Genomic DNA, 13573 nt, shown 5'->3' with positions numbered 1-13573 from the left:
ATCTCAAAAGGGGGAGATTGTTATCATTATTGAATGAAAATTTGAGGTTTTCTCAATTATTAATCATCGATGTTCAAGTTGAAAGCTCATTCTTTCCCATCAGTATCTCATGATTTTAAAATTGAGAAAATTTCAAATTTTCATTCAATAATAATTTTTCCTTTGAGTACATATATTTTTTCCTGTATATAATTAATCTTCCTAATTAATGCACTATTACAAAAAGCAGTTTTAACATTGACTTATTAACATCGGTTTTGTCCAAAACCGATGTTAAGTTAAACGCGGTGGCATATTTGTAAATAAAGTATCCTTCTTAACATCGATTTTTCCAAAAAACCGATGTTAATGCATACAGGTTAACATCGATTTTCCAAAAATCGATGTTAACTAATGATGTTAACATCAGTTTTTGGAAAACCGATGTTAACGTATGATATATTAACATCGGTTTTTTGGAAAACCCGATGTTAAATGCATATTACCGTTAACATCCGATTTTCCGAAAAACCTAATGTTAACTAATGATGTTAACATCGGTTTTTGGAAAACCGATGTTAACGTGTATGCATTAACATTGGTTTTTTCAAAAAATCGGTTTTTCAAAAACCGATGTTAACGTGTATGCATTAACATCGGTTTTTTGAAAAACCGATGTTAATATAAACTTTTTTGTAATTATTTATATATTAAAAAAATCATATATTGCGTTATTAATTATATTTTAATTAAAAAATAAAAAAATTAATAAATTCAAAAGGTAAGCATTTAAAAATTAAACTAAATTTTTAAAATGAATTTTGTAATTTTAATTTTATTATTTCATTATTATCATTTAAATATAACACACATTTATATAAATTATTTGATATTAGTTAATTTGAAAATATAAAAAAACTGTTTTTAATAATAGAATTTAACTTTTATAGAATTTTTATAGAATGTTGGTAAAAATAATTATATCATAAAAAAATTAAAATCTTTTTTTAATATATTTTTATTTAATTATTATAAAAATAAAAAATTAGTTTTTTTCTACGGAGTCAGCGTCAGAGTCATTAATATTTTGAGAAGTCACCTATTACGGTTTTTTTTTTTGCAAAAATAAAGCCAAATACTGTTTATTAAGATATGTAGTAATAATTATATAATACATATTTATTCACTGACGCACAAGACTATAAAATTACCATTTTTTTTGGAATTTAATTAGATTAGAAATTGACTCCCTCCAAAAATAAAAGGGCTTAAATACAAAATACATGGGTTCAAAATTATAATCAAGGTAAAGGATTCTTGTCAAGCTAAAGGATAAAAATACCTCAATAATTTAAAGAGTAAATTACTCTTTGAAAAAGTACATAGATTTTTACTTTCATACATTTACTCTTTAAATCAACAAGTAGTTACTGTTGGAGATAAATTTGTAATTTCAAATCGTTATAATATTATTTAGATTTAGAAGATATTATTTTAGTTTTATGATTTGTTTAGATTTTAAAGATATTATTTAATTTTTAAATTACATTTTTTTTTTCATTTAAAATTTAGAATGTTAGGTCATGTGGAGGGAAGGTAAGGTTTGTAAGTTTATCCAATTTATTTTAAAAACTTATTGTGAAAAGATTGTGTCTAGGTTCAAATCATGTAGATATATAGGATGAAAGATTAAATCACTTTGAATAAAATAAATAATGTTTAGGTGTTGGTTTTATTATTATTATTATTATGTCTTCTTTCTCATGTTGTGCTCAATAAAATAGAGGTGTGTTTTTCTTCATCACTTACACTAAATACAATCTTTGACAAAAAAAATATACTCCCCCAGCAAAAAAAAGCTCCCACTAGTCATTTTTGCTACTTGAAGCACTACTAGAAAACATTAATATTACTAGGAAAGACGAAAAATCATCTAAAAAATTAATCCCAAACATATACGCACATCAAATAAATTCCATACTTTATAGTTATTATTTGTTATAGTTGAATATAATAATATACACAAATGTAAACTCCTCTCTACATTATAAAAGTGCTATATAAAAAATAGTAATTTGTAAATAGTTAAATTAAATGTTAATTATATTTTACAATTTTTTATAGTATATATACATTTACCAATAATAAATGTGATTTCCTTATTTGGTATATATTTTTACTTGGACTTCTCTATCTTTTTACTTTTTTTATCATGTAATTTCTATGCAAACCACTCACTACTCTCATTTACGATTGCCGTAAACAAATTTTAAATTGATTCCTTAACCACGATATTTTCCTAAAGAAACCAAAATGCAGACAAACATCCATTTTAACTAACAAACTAACACTAAAATACACATCAATAAATAACAAACAATTCTTATAATATATCAAATTTAACGTTTTATTTTAAAAAAACAAAAAAGTTTACTAGTGTTTTATGGAGCACCATGAGAAGAAGCAAGGTAGCGAGTGACTCTCTGCTCTTCACTCGAGGCTCCAAAATTATAATCAAAACCAACACTCATCAATGCCAGCGCCAGCAATGATGTACCGCACAAGCATCGAGTTGAGTAGAGTGAATATAAAAAGATACTGTGAAAGCAAGAAAGAAGAAGGGCCTTGCATTGGTCTTTCACTCTTTCCAGAAAGCTCTATCTTTTATTACTTTTTAAAAAATGTTATTTTAAATTGGTTAAAAAAAATAATGTGAAGCTTTTGAAAAATGACGGTTGGCAAATATTGTCTTCTGCAAGAGATGATGAGATTCTTTTCTCTATTGCAATATTTTTTTTATATTTTTTCAATTGTTACATATTTATTATTTTGATTTTATTTATAATACAAATAAAAGAATATTTTGAGTTCAAATAGAAAAATATAAAAAATACTAATACATGGAATCAATACTCATAAAATTGTGTTAAGGAATTATGAATTAGAGTGAATTTTTATGTAAAATATTTAAATTTATATGATATTAAAAATTTAATAACATTAAGATTAAGAGTTGAGTTAAACCATCAATGTATTCACCACAAATTACTCTTAGTGAATGTGTACGTATTCACCACAAATTGCTAACTGTATATTATTAAAAACAATTAAATTCTATTATTAAAATTCTTCGGGTATATGTTTATAATTATTAATAATGTAGTTATATATAATTTTATTACTATATATTATATTTAATTATTAATTACATAATTATGTAATTATTTCATATTTTTTTATAATTATTAAAATATAAATGAATTATTTCAATAGTTAAATAAATAATTATAGTTATAATACTAATTATAATAAAATTAAAAATTATATATTTAACCAAAAATATAATTTAACTCTTAAATATGTTTGTATTATTTATTTTTTATTAAATTATATATATTGATTAAATTAAAATGTCATTAATAACTTAATCTATAATTTATTTAAAGTATATGAAAAAATAATTTCTTTTAAAAAATGGGAAATGTGTTTCCCGCAAGTTTCTTTGAATCCAATAAAAAAAGTCAAAACGTGGTCATTTTTCCGTGTGTGAGCTTTATTGTGAACTCAAAATTCCCAAAAGCAAAGAACACAGCGCCAACTCAAAATTTCCAAAAGCAAAGAACACAGCGTCACGAAGAACACAGCGCCACAAAGTGGTAAAGTGCTGGTTTTGTGAACACAGCGCCATTTTAGTTTTTTTTTCTTCTATAAAATAGATCCAACTTATATTTAACTTTAGTTTTTTTTCTTTTATTTTTAGGATCGAACAGGATATAAAAACTCTTTTGCTGGTTTTGGAGGCTTTGGCACCTTTAGACCTCTCTGGATGGATTGTTAGTGTAGGTGAGTTTTCATTCTGCTACTTGAGGATTATGTAGGTTCATCATTGATATTTATATATGGTGAATGATGATTTTTCTATAGACTCTGTGAGAAAAATGCCTCAACTTAAAAAAATGGTACTATGAGATTTATATCTTTTATATTTTATTTTGATCTAACACACCTAAATGGACCATTTATATTTATTTATTTATTCACATTTTGATACGGCATGGCGCATGTACATGGAATTAATTTATAGCATTTACTAAACCAAGCACTATCCATGGCGATGGTGGGTCTCATAAATCATAGCGCTTAAAAGGGGAGGCTGGCTATAAAAAATATCTGGTTATAAAAAATCATTCCCGGGTCTGCACTTTGACCTTGCTTCTGCACTTTGTTAGGTGGCCTTGACTTTGACCTTGCTTCTGCACTTTGTTATTATTGCTACTTGGCCAGTGCTTACTACACTAAGAGGAGGTACTCCACTCCACTCGCCTTGTGCCTGTTATGCTATGCCATTTGCCAAAACATTCATTTTTATGTTACAATAATAATACCTCTAACTAATATACTACTCCCTCAACACTTATATATAAGAAATATGTTAGCTAACTTTGGTGTTTTTGTGTGCTTATGATTTAGTTGCATGCCCTTTCATACAACGTTATTAATGCCATTTATTGAATTAGACTTTGCGAATATCAATTTTTTTCTGGTTTTATAATTTACTAATTTTTTGATTTTAAAACAACTTAACGAATTGCTTGATTTCACTCTCGTCATCTTACCTTTGATATCATGCCACATTCTCATTCATATCAGCACTCTGTTCCTTGTGAAATAAAACTATAAAAGAAAGTTATTATAAATAATTATTGTTCTTATAAACTGAAATGGTGACTATAAGCTTTACTATGATTTTATAGCCAGCCTCCCCTTTTTGAATTGGAAGAAAGGTTTGTTTTTTTCCAACAAAAAGGAAAGTTATGCTCTGAAAGAAAAAATATTATTTGATATTTGTGTTGGGCTCATTAGACTTGGGCTGGATCACCACTTTTTCTTTTTCTTTTTTTCCCAAAGCTGGATCACCACTTGTTAGCTACTATTTTAGTAGCTGAGAAAAAGAAAACTACTAGTTTAGTATTTCCAAACCAGTTGGCACGCATAAGAAGGTACCATAACAAAAAGTCTTATGGAAATAAAAACTAAGTTGGAAAAAAACGAATGTAATAAAAAACCTAAGATTACTAGTGAATTCATTCATTAATTCAACATTCTAAACTTTGTTATAAAGCTGGACCCTCTATTTAAAACGAGTCCAAACAACAATTTTTTTAAAAACATAAAGAATGAAACATGAAAGTCCCGTTATATTTAGTTAACAGCACCGCCTACTAGTAGGAAGGAACAAAAAAACAAAAGATGACCCTACCACACACCATGGATATTTAAAAGAGAAAATAGATTATATACGGATAAAGTAATATCATCATTACAATCTGGTATAAAATGGTGATTTTAAACTGAAATGGTGACTTATATATTTGAATTACTAAGCTTCTTATTATTAAATTTTTTATCCTACATAAAATACAATTATTTAATGCTAATAAAAATTTACTGTTCTGAGGCTTATATTTTTGTTAAGATTACATTTTTCTTGTCATTTGGTTTTTCAATTTAGGTACCTATTATGTTTTATTTCATGACAATTTCCATAGTTGCCATGATGCAGGGAATATGAGCCTGTACTTTTTCTAAATCATCAATCACTTATTTAGTCTGCTTGAAATGATTGCATGAAGCATGGAGGGACCTAGTTAGGTAATCTCACCCCAGCACTTCAAGGAGCTTAAGCTGGTGGGGTTAAAGTCTCATGATTGTCACGTGTTGATGCAACAATTGTTAGCCGTGGCCATACGAGACATTTTGCCTAACAAAGTCAGGTTAGCCATAACTTGCCTATGCTTTTTCTTCAATGTCATATGTAGCAAAGTCCTTGATCCAGTGAAGTTTAATGACCTAGAAAACGAGGCTGCAATTATACTGTGCCAGTTGGAGATGTATTTTCCTCCTGCTTTCTTTGACATCATGGTCCACTTAATTGTTCACCTGGTAAGAGAAATCAAATGTTGTGGTCCTATTTATCTGCGCTGGATGTACCCGGTTGAGCGCTACATGAAGATCTTAAAAGGGTATACCAAAAATCTACATCGTCCAGAAGCATCTATTGTTGAAAGGTACATCGCAGAAGAAGCCGTTGAATTTTGTTCAGAGTACATTGAAAAGGCTAAACCTGTTGGCCTTCTTGAGTCTCGCCAGGACAACAGAGTAGGCGGTAAGGGTTCAAGAGGACTGCATGTTATCACTCCAAGTGTAGAAGATTTGTTACAAGCTCACTTGTATGTGTTGAACAACAGTAATGAAGTTTTGCCATACATAGTTCAGCATGAACGTTTAGTCAAACAAAGTAATCCAAAAATGTCAAAGAACTGGGTCTTGAAAAATCATAACAAGACTTTCTCTGATTGGTTTAAAGATACAATCTTTGCTGACGAAAATGCTTCTGAAACATTAAGAAAGCTAGCTCATGGGCCTAAAAGAAATGTTATAACTTGGCAAGGATACGACATAAACAAGTATTCCTTTTACACAAAAGCACAAGACGACAAAAGTACAATGCAAAACAGGGGGGTCACCCTAAGGGCTGAATCTCAACACTTTGCAACTGTACATGATGACAATCCCTGTGTAGCTTCAATCCCTTACTTTGGCTTCATTGATGAAATATGGGAGCTTAACTATGTCAAATTTACTGTTTGTGTTTTCAAATGTAAGTGGGTTGACAGCAACACCGGTGTGCGGACTGATGATGTAGGATTTACGTTGGTAGACCTAAAGAAACTAGCTTACCAGAATGACCCTTTCATCATGGCAGAATAAGCTAAGCAAGTATTTTATGTGCAAGACCCTTGTGATGAAAGGTGGTATGTGGTTCTATACGGGAAAACAATTGGTGTTAATGTAGAAGATGATGATTCATACATGGACACTTATGTTAGTCCTTTGTCTACACAAATGACTTCTAACAGCGTCCGAGAAGAAGAAGCTGACGACGTTCATGCTAATCTTAATGATCATGATGAAGGAGAATTAATTAACATCGTCTAACGTAAATTTCTAATATAGTATTTCATTTCGATACATTCATTTACATAACTCATACAGTGTTTTTTTGATAATATTAACTAACTCAACTTTTTCTCTTTAAAGGACCATGGCTACTCCACCTGCCTCGCCTCCTCCTCCTCCTTTAGACACATCAGCGTCTCCATCTACGTTGAAGCGGACACGCAAAGCGACACGGCTACGATCATTGGTCACTATACCACTTGGGGCAGAAAGACATGTGGTCAACGTCGATCCTGCTACCGGCAAGGCCGACGGTCCCCACAAGAAGAAATTAAGAACATATTTGGGGATTGTCGCTCGTGATAAGGTCGACGTGACATATGACACCTGGAAGGAAGTCCCTACTGCTCAGAAGGATTTGATATGGGAGGATATTCAGGTATTTGAGTTTTCTTCGTTGATTTTCTTTAATAGTCTAAATTTTTTATTTACTTACAATAAAACCTAATTTATTGTTTGTCAGGCGGAATTTGAAATCCCTGAAGCTTCTGACAGTAGGACAAAGAAGAAAATTCTTCAGATTGTCGACGAGCGCTGGAGGCAGTTTAAATCTGACTTGACTAGGAAATGGGCACTTGCAGCAGACAAGGACGGTGTAGACGACATTGTCTGTGAAAAATATGACATTAGCAAGGAGAAATGTACCCAGTTTTGTCAGACCCGCAGAGACCCCTCATGGGAGGTATGTACTTTGTCATTTTAGTTGTTTTCCACAACAAAATCACTTATTATAATTTATTGTAATAATCATTTTCATTAATGTTAAACTTATGCAGGATGTGCGAAAAAAGGCACAGGCCTCCCAGAAGCAAAACACTGCCCCCACATATTGTCTCGTGGGAGTTATGAATATTTAGAATAAAAGCTCATGGCTGAGAAGACAAAGAAAAGACTGGAAGAAGTTGCCCAGTCTAGAAGCACTGAGGGCATCATTGACCCTCCATCTCCCATCAGACGCCACGTGAAATGGAAGATGGCTCGCACGAAGAAAACTGGACAGATGACGTCTGAGGCAGCAAAGGAAATAGCTGACAGGATTGAAAGTCATTTTTAATTAATAATTGTAATTATCTTTGTGTATTCTGTGAATTCCTTGGACAAATATGTGTTCGGTATAAGATTCTTTGGACGAGCAGGCGTCATAGGGATCGTTCGTCCCCCATGGACGTCAGGATATCCTGACTGCTGCCATTGGGCGACCAGAGCACCCTGGCCATGTTCGTGTTGTTGGAGCCGGTGTCACCATAAAGCAATACTTTGGATCGGCTTCACGAACGTCTCGCAGTTCTTCCTCCATGCCTCCTGAAGACCTAGAACAACTGACCCAATCACAGAAAAAGTGACTCGAAAGATGATGGCATCCTTCAGACAGATGCAGTACCAGTTTCAGTCTCAGATGCAATCACAGGGACTTGCACTACCTTCAGAGCCAGAGGTTGGTCCCTCAGGTCCTCGTGTCAGCACAAAGGAGAGTTGTGTTGCTCCCTCAGGGAACGATCCAGGGACGGGTCACTCAGCCAAATACGGGCTATACATTGAAGAAAATCCTTCCAGCCTGGTTGCCCTAGGAAGACTTTATGAGGGATCCACAACAGTTCACAACATCCCTTTGTTGCATGGCCAAGTCAAGGTTGGTGTTGAGGAGGTTAAAGATGCAGAGGCTCTCGTTCCTGTACCCACTGACGAAGTTACCTTAGTAGGGCAGGCGCTTAACACCTTCCTTGCTTGGCCAACACATCTTGTGAAGCGTTTATCAGAACATGTATTTTACTCTGATTATATGTTTATTTTTTTCAATTAATTTGTTCACTGTAATCAAAACTTGCTAATTAATTATGTTTTATCAACAGGCAGCTGTGTCTCCAGCAAAACCTCTAGAAAGCCCGGATGAAGTGGTCGATGATCCCCTGTACCTGATGACATTGATCATCCCACAACTGTTTTTGAAGCCTCTCCAGGTTATGTGGGATGCTACCATATTCGGGGTGTTTAATCAAAATTTCCCATTGTATATAAAGCACGAAGATCTCTCTGAAATTGCACACGGTGGTCAATGTCTCAGCATATCTGTTATACAGTTGTGGATTCTGTAAGTTATTTTACATTACTATTAATTACCAAAGTAATTGTTTTAAATTCATACATAATTAACTTTGACTTAATAACACAGTCATCTGATTGAGACAAGTGTGCGAGCGGGGAATTCCGATGTGTATGAATTCCTCGAGCCACAGTCCAATCAGAGATCTAGGCAATCACAATTTGAATCCGAAAGTTACATCAAGAGTTGGATACAGAGTTCAAAACGAGATGTTTACCTTGGAGCCTACCTGAATGGGTAAGTCAAACACAATAATTGAATTTAAATAATTTATACTACTACAATAACCCATATTCGTCTCTACTGCAGCGGACACTGGCAAATGGTCGTCATTCTACCTAAGGAAAACCTAGTTGTCTGATTTTGTTCTTTACATAACAGGTCAGACAACTACCTTAAGGGAATAATTAACAGGTCAGTATTGTTTTCATTACATTTTCATTGGCATAACTCAACAACATCAATACTTTAATGTTCCTCATATTCAACACTAGTGCTTTGAAAGGACTTGATGATGCTCCACAACCGAAATCAAAGGCTGCTGCTAGGTGGATTGTTGTTAAGGTACATGATTTAAGTAAAAGTTCTACTTATATATATTTTATGTGTGTATACTAATTGTAGTTAACATTTAATTAATATCCAAATTTCATTATGTATTTAGTGTATAGACAAAAAGGAATCACTAAATGTGGCTACTATATGATGCACTGGATGTCCACGATAATCTTAGGATCTTTCAGGAATAATTGGGAGACGGTAATTGTTTATTTCAAACAAAGTTGGTTTTCTTATAATTGTTATTACATTATTAATTTATTTTTTTTATTTGATCATACAGTATTTTAATGAAGTTAGACCATTGGAAGCAGAGAGATTCAAGGCGTTTCGCATCCAGTGGACACAGTATTATCTAAAAGTTAGAAATCAAACATAGGATGTTAGGCAACTATGTAACTTTAGGTTACTTAATTAGTTTACATATTTTGCATTACATTTTTTATAATTGTTGTTTCATTTTAACATTGAATAACCCTTGTTGATAGCTAGTTTTTTGCTAAAACCTATTTGAAAACAGAATGCAAATGATATATGTTGTGTGCTGTGTGGTCTGATTTTAAATTTACAGGTTAAATTTTGGTATTTTTGTAAAAACAGAGACATTATTTAAAAAAAATTCCTTAAAACAAAAAAACCGATGTTAACGTGGGTTAACATCGGTTTTCTGTAAAAAACCGATGTTAACCGTCAATAGGAACACATTCATTAACATCGATTTTTTTTACAAAAAACCGATGTTAACTGTCAATAGTAACACATTCGTTAACATCGACTTTTTACAAACAACCGATGTTAACTGTCAACATTAACAAATTCGTTAACATCGGTTTTTTTTACAGAAAACCGATGTTAACTGTTAACATCGATTTTTTTAAAAACTGATGTTAACTGTCAATAGTAGCACATTCGTTAACATCGGTTTTTTACAGAAAACCGATGTTAACTGTCAACACTAACACATTCGTTAACATCGGTTTTTTGTAAAAACCGATGTTAACTTTCAACATTAATATACATTTTTTGGGTGTAATTCATATTAGCAACATCGGTTATTTATATAACCGATGTTGGTAATTTTATGTTAACATCGGTTACGATAATACTATCAACGTCGGTACTTTCAACATCGGTTCAAAAACCGATGTTGAAAGTCATAAATAACTGATATAGAAAGCATATTTTCTAATAGTGATGCTATGAATATGTAATGATATGATATCTTTATTTAAAAAGGAAAAATATAATATATTCCTAATTTTCCTAATAAAGTTCTAATTATTGTTGGGAGGATACCTTCATGCTTGACAAATGATATTTTAAATGATTTCTTCATTTTGGACTTTCTATGGTTTGCTCTAGACCCCCACATCATTCTCTTTCAGAGCTATGACATTCTCTTTCGATATTTAGAGCTATGACATTCTCTTTCACACCTTTATCCCTTTTTAGTCCATGGTTGCTCTAGACCCCCAAATCATTCCCTCCGTGGTTGAAAAAATTCATCCTCGATCTACAATAGTGCATATGGAGGCAAAAAAAAAAGTAAAATGTAAATTATCTGTTGGAAAATGAGGGCTTAAAATAGTACAACATAGCATTGATAAAGGACTCATCATCAATGTTGTAAATAGGTCCATTGTTGAAATCAAAACCAAACATATCGACCTTGAATCCTACTTTCCAACGATCTAAATAAGGGGGGACATCAAAGGGGTAGTCACCAGGCAAATTACCCAAAAGGGGCCCTTTTAGAACTAATTCTGGCATGGTGCTCTTTTTCACGTAACCTGCATGCATAAACCATGCAAACCACCATTGGCAATGGCGCATTCGCTGCGGATTGGACACATGGAAAGCAAATCGCCAGTCATGCTGGTGACTTCGCTGAACGTGACATCTCGCCACTTCCACTGGCGACACAGCCAGTGGTTGTGAAACCACTGGTTTGACTGGAGGCTTGCGGAGCAGGCATGTAGGCTACGGTGTAGGAGCAGGAGCTCCAGTGGTAGGGGTGCAGGTGCAAGTGCAGGCTGGGAGCTGCAGCTTTGACTTCTTGGGCTTCGGTTATCGCCATTACTGCTGGTGATTTAAGCTTGGTGGATTATAAAATCCGCTTCAACGAAGGCGCAGTGGAGCAAATTGGTACTTGGTAAAAGTGAGCTTTGAGTTTTGACGGAGAAAACTTTCTTGTGAGAAGGAGAGCTTCATCTTTTTTTGCTTCGTGTTCTTCCAATTTCTGAGTAAGTTATTTATTTAATATTTTGTGTCTTTTATTTATTTAGATGTTTCTGTTAAATTAATTTTGTATAGTTTAGTTTTAGTTCTTATATATAATGAAATAATTTTAGATACTGTAACTTATTAATTTTGTATAGTTTAGTTTTAGTTCTTATTAATTAGTTTTAGTTATTGTAAGTTATTAGTATGTTAATTAGTTAGAATGTTAATATTATTTAGTTAAAATGTTAATATTAATTAGTTTTAGTTATTGTATAGTTTAGGTTTAGTTTAAATTTTATATATTACGTTAGTTTTAGTTATTGTAAGTTATTAGTATGTTAATTAGTTAGAAAGTTAATATTATTTAGTTAGAATGTTAATATTAATTAGTTTTAGTTATTGTATATTACGTTAGTTTTAGTTATTGTAAGTTATTAGTATGTTAATTAGTTAGAATGTTAATATTATTTAGTTTGAATGTTAATATTAATTAGTTTTAGTTATTGTATAGTTTAGGTTTAGTTTAAATTGTATATATTATGTTAGAACGTTATTATGGGTATGGTACTTATTTTTAGTTAGAATGTTTGTATGGTATTTATTTAGTTTGTATGGTATTATTGATGTTATATATATTGCTTAAATTTTTGTTTCCATAGTAATTTTTGGATTTATTATAATTTATTTGTATAATATATGTTATTTAATTTAAATTTTATTAATTGGAAAAAAAAATTGGTCATTTATTTAAATTTATGTATGTATTTTAATTTTTAATTTTGTTATTTGTAGAGTATTTTAGTTAGTATTTTAAGTTTTGCATGTATTTTAATTTATTTGGATAGTATATTTAAATTTTATTATTTGTATCGTATATTTTGTTGTTCAAATTGATGTATTTTTTTATTTATTTAGATTTTAATTATTTGGTATGTATATTTAATTAATTTTTTGTAAGTGTACTTAATTTTTTTAATGTAAAAATTTTTTTGTCAATTTTTTGTATTATATTTTATTTTACAGTATCAATGATATTTTCGTCGACATGTTCATCAAGTATACAAATTAAGTCTGGTCCAATATATGGAGACATTTTATGGATGCAAGCTAAGCATGTTTCAGAACATGTTAGGAATGGGGAAGCTAACAGAAAATTACACATCAGACGAGAGTTGTCCCCATTTATCAAGGTCAAGAAGAAATATCAGAGGAAATTATTCCTCTACTTCGACAATCTGGTTTTTATTGGATAATGAAGATGGGCTACCTAAAAATAAATGTGTCATTATTTACTGCTTTGATTAATATTGAAAGATGGAGGCCCGAAACACATAAGTTTCACATGAGATGTGGAGAGTGTACGATTACTCTTCAAGATGTCTCTGTATTATTAGGTCTGCGTGTAGATGGGGCGCCATTAATTGGTCAAACAAATCTTGATTAGGCTGATTTATGTGAAGAATTATTGGGAGTCAGACCATAGGAAGGTGAACTTCAAGGCAGTGTAGTTAAATTAAGTTGGCTGGCTCACCATTTTTCATAAATAAATAACCATGACGGTAACGCTGAACAACTACAAAGGTTTACGCGTGCGTGGATCCTTAGATTCGTAGGAGGTGTCCTATTTGTTGACAAAAGCAGCAACAAAGTTTCCCTAAGGTACCTGCAATTTTTATGTGACTTTGAACAGTG

This window comes from Glycine max, chromosome 3 (assembly GCF_000004515.6).
Source record: "Glycine max cultivar Williams 82 chromosome 3, Glycine_max_v4.0, whole genome shotgun sequence".
NCBI lineage: Eukaryota > Viridiplantae > Streptophyta > Magnoliopsida > Fabales > Fabaceae > Glycine > Glycine max.
The sequence above is the reverse complement of the archived record's forward strand: the minus strand, read 5'-3'. Positions refer to the sequence as shown.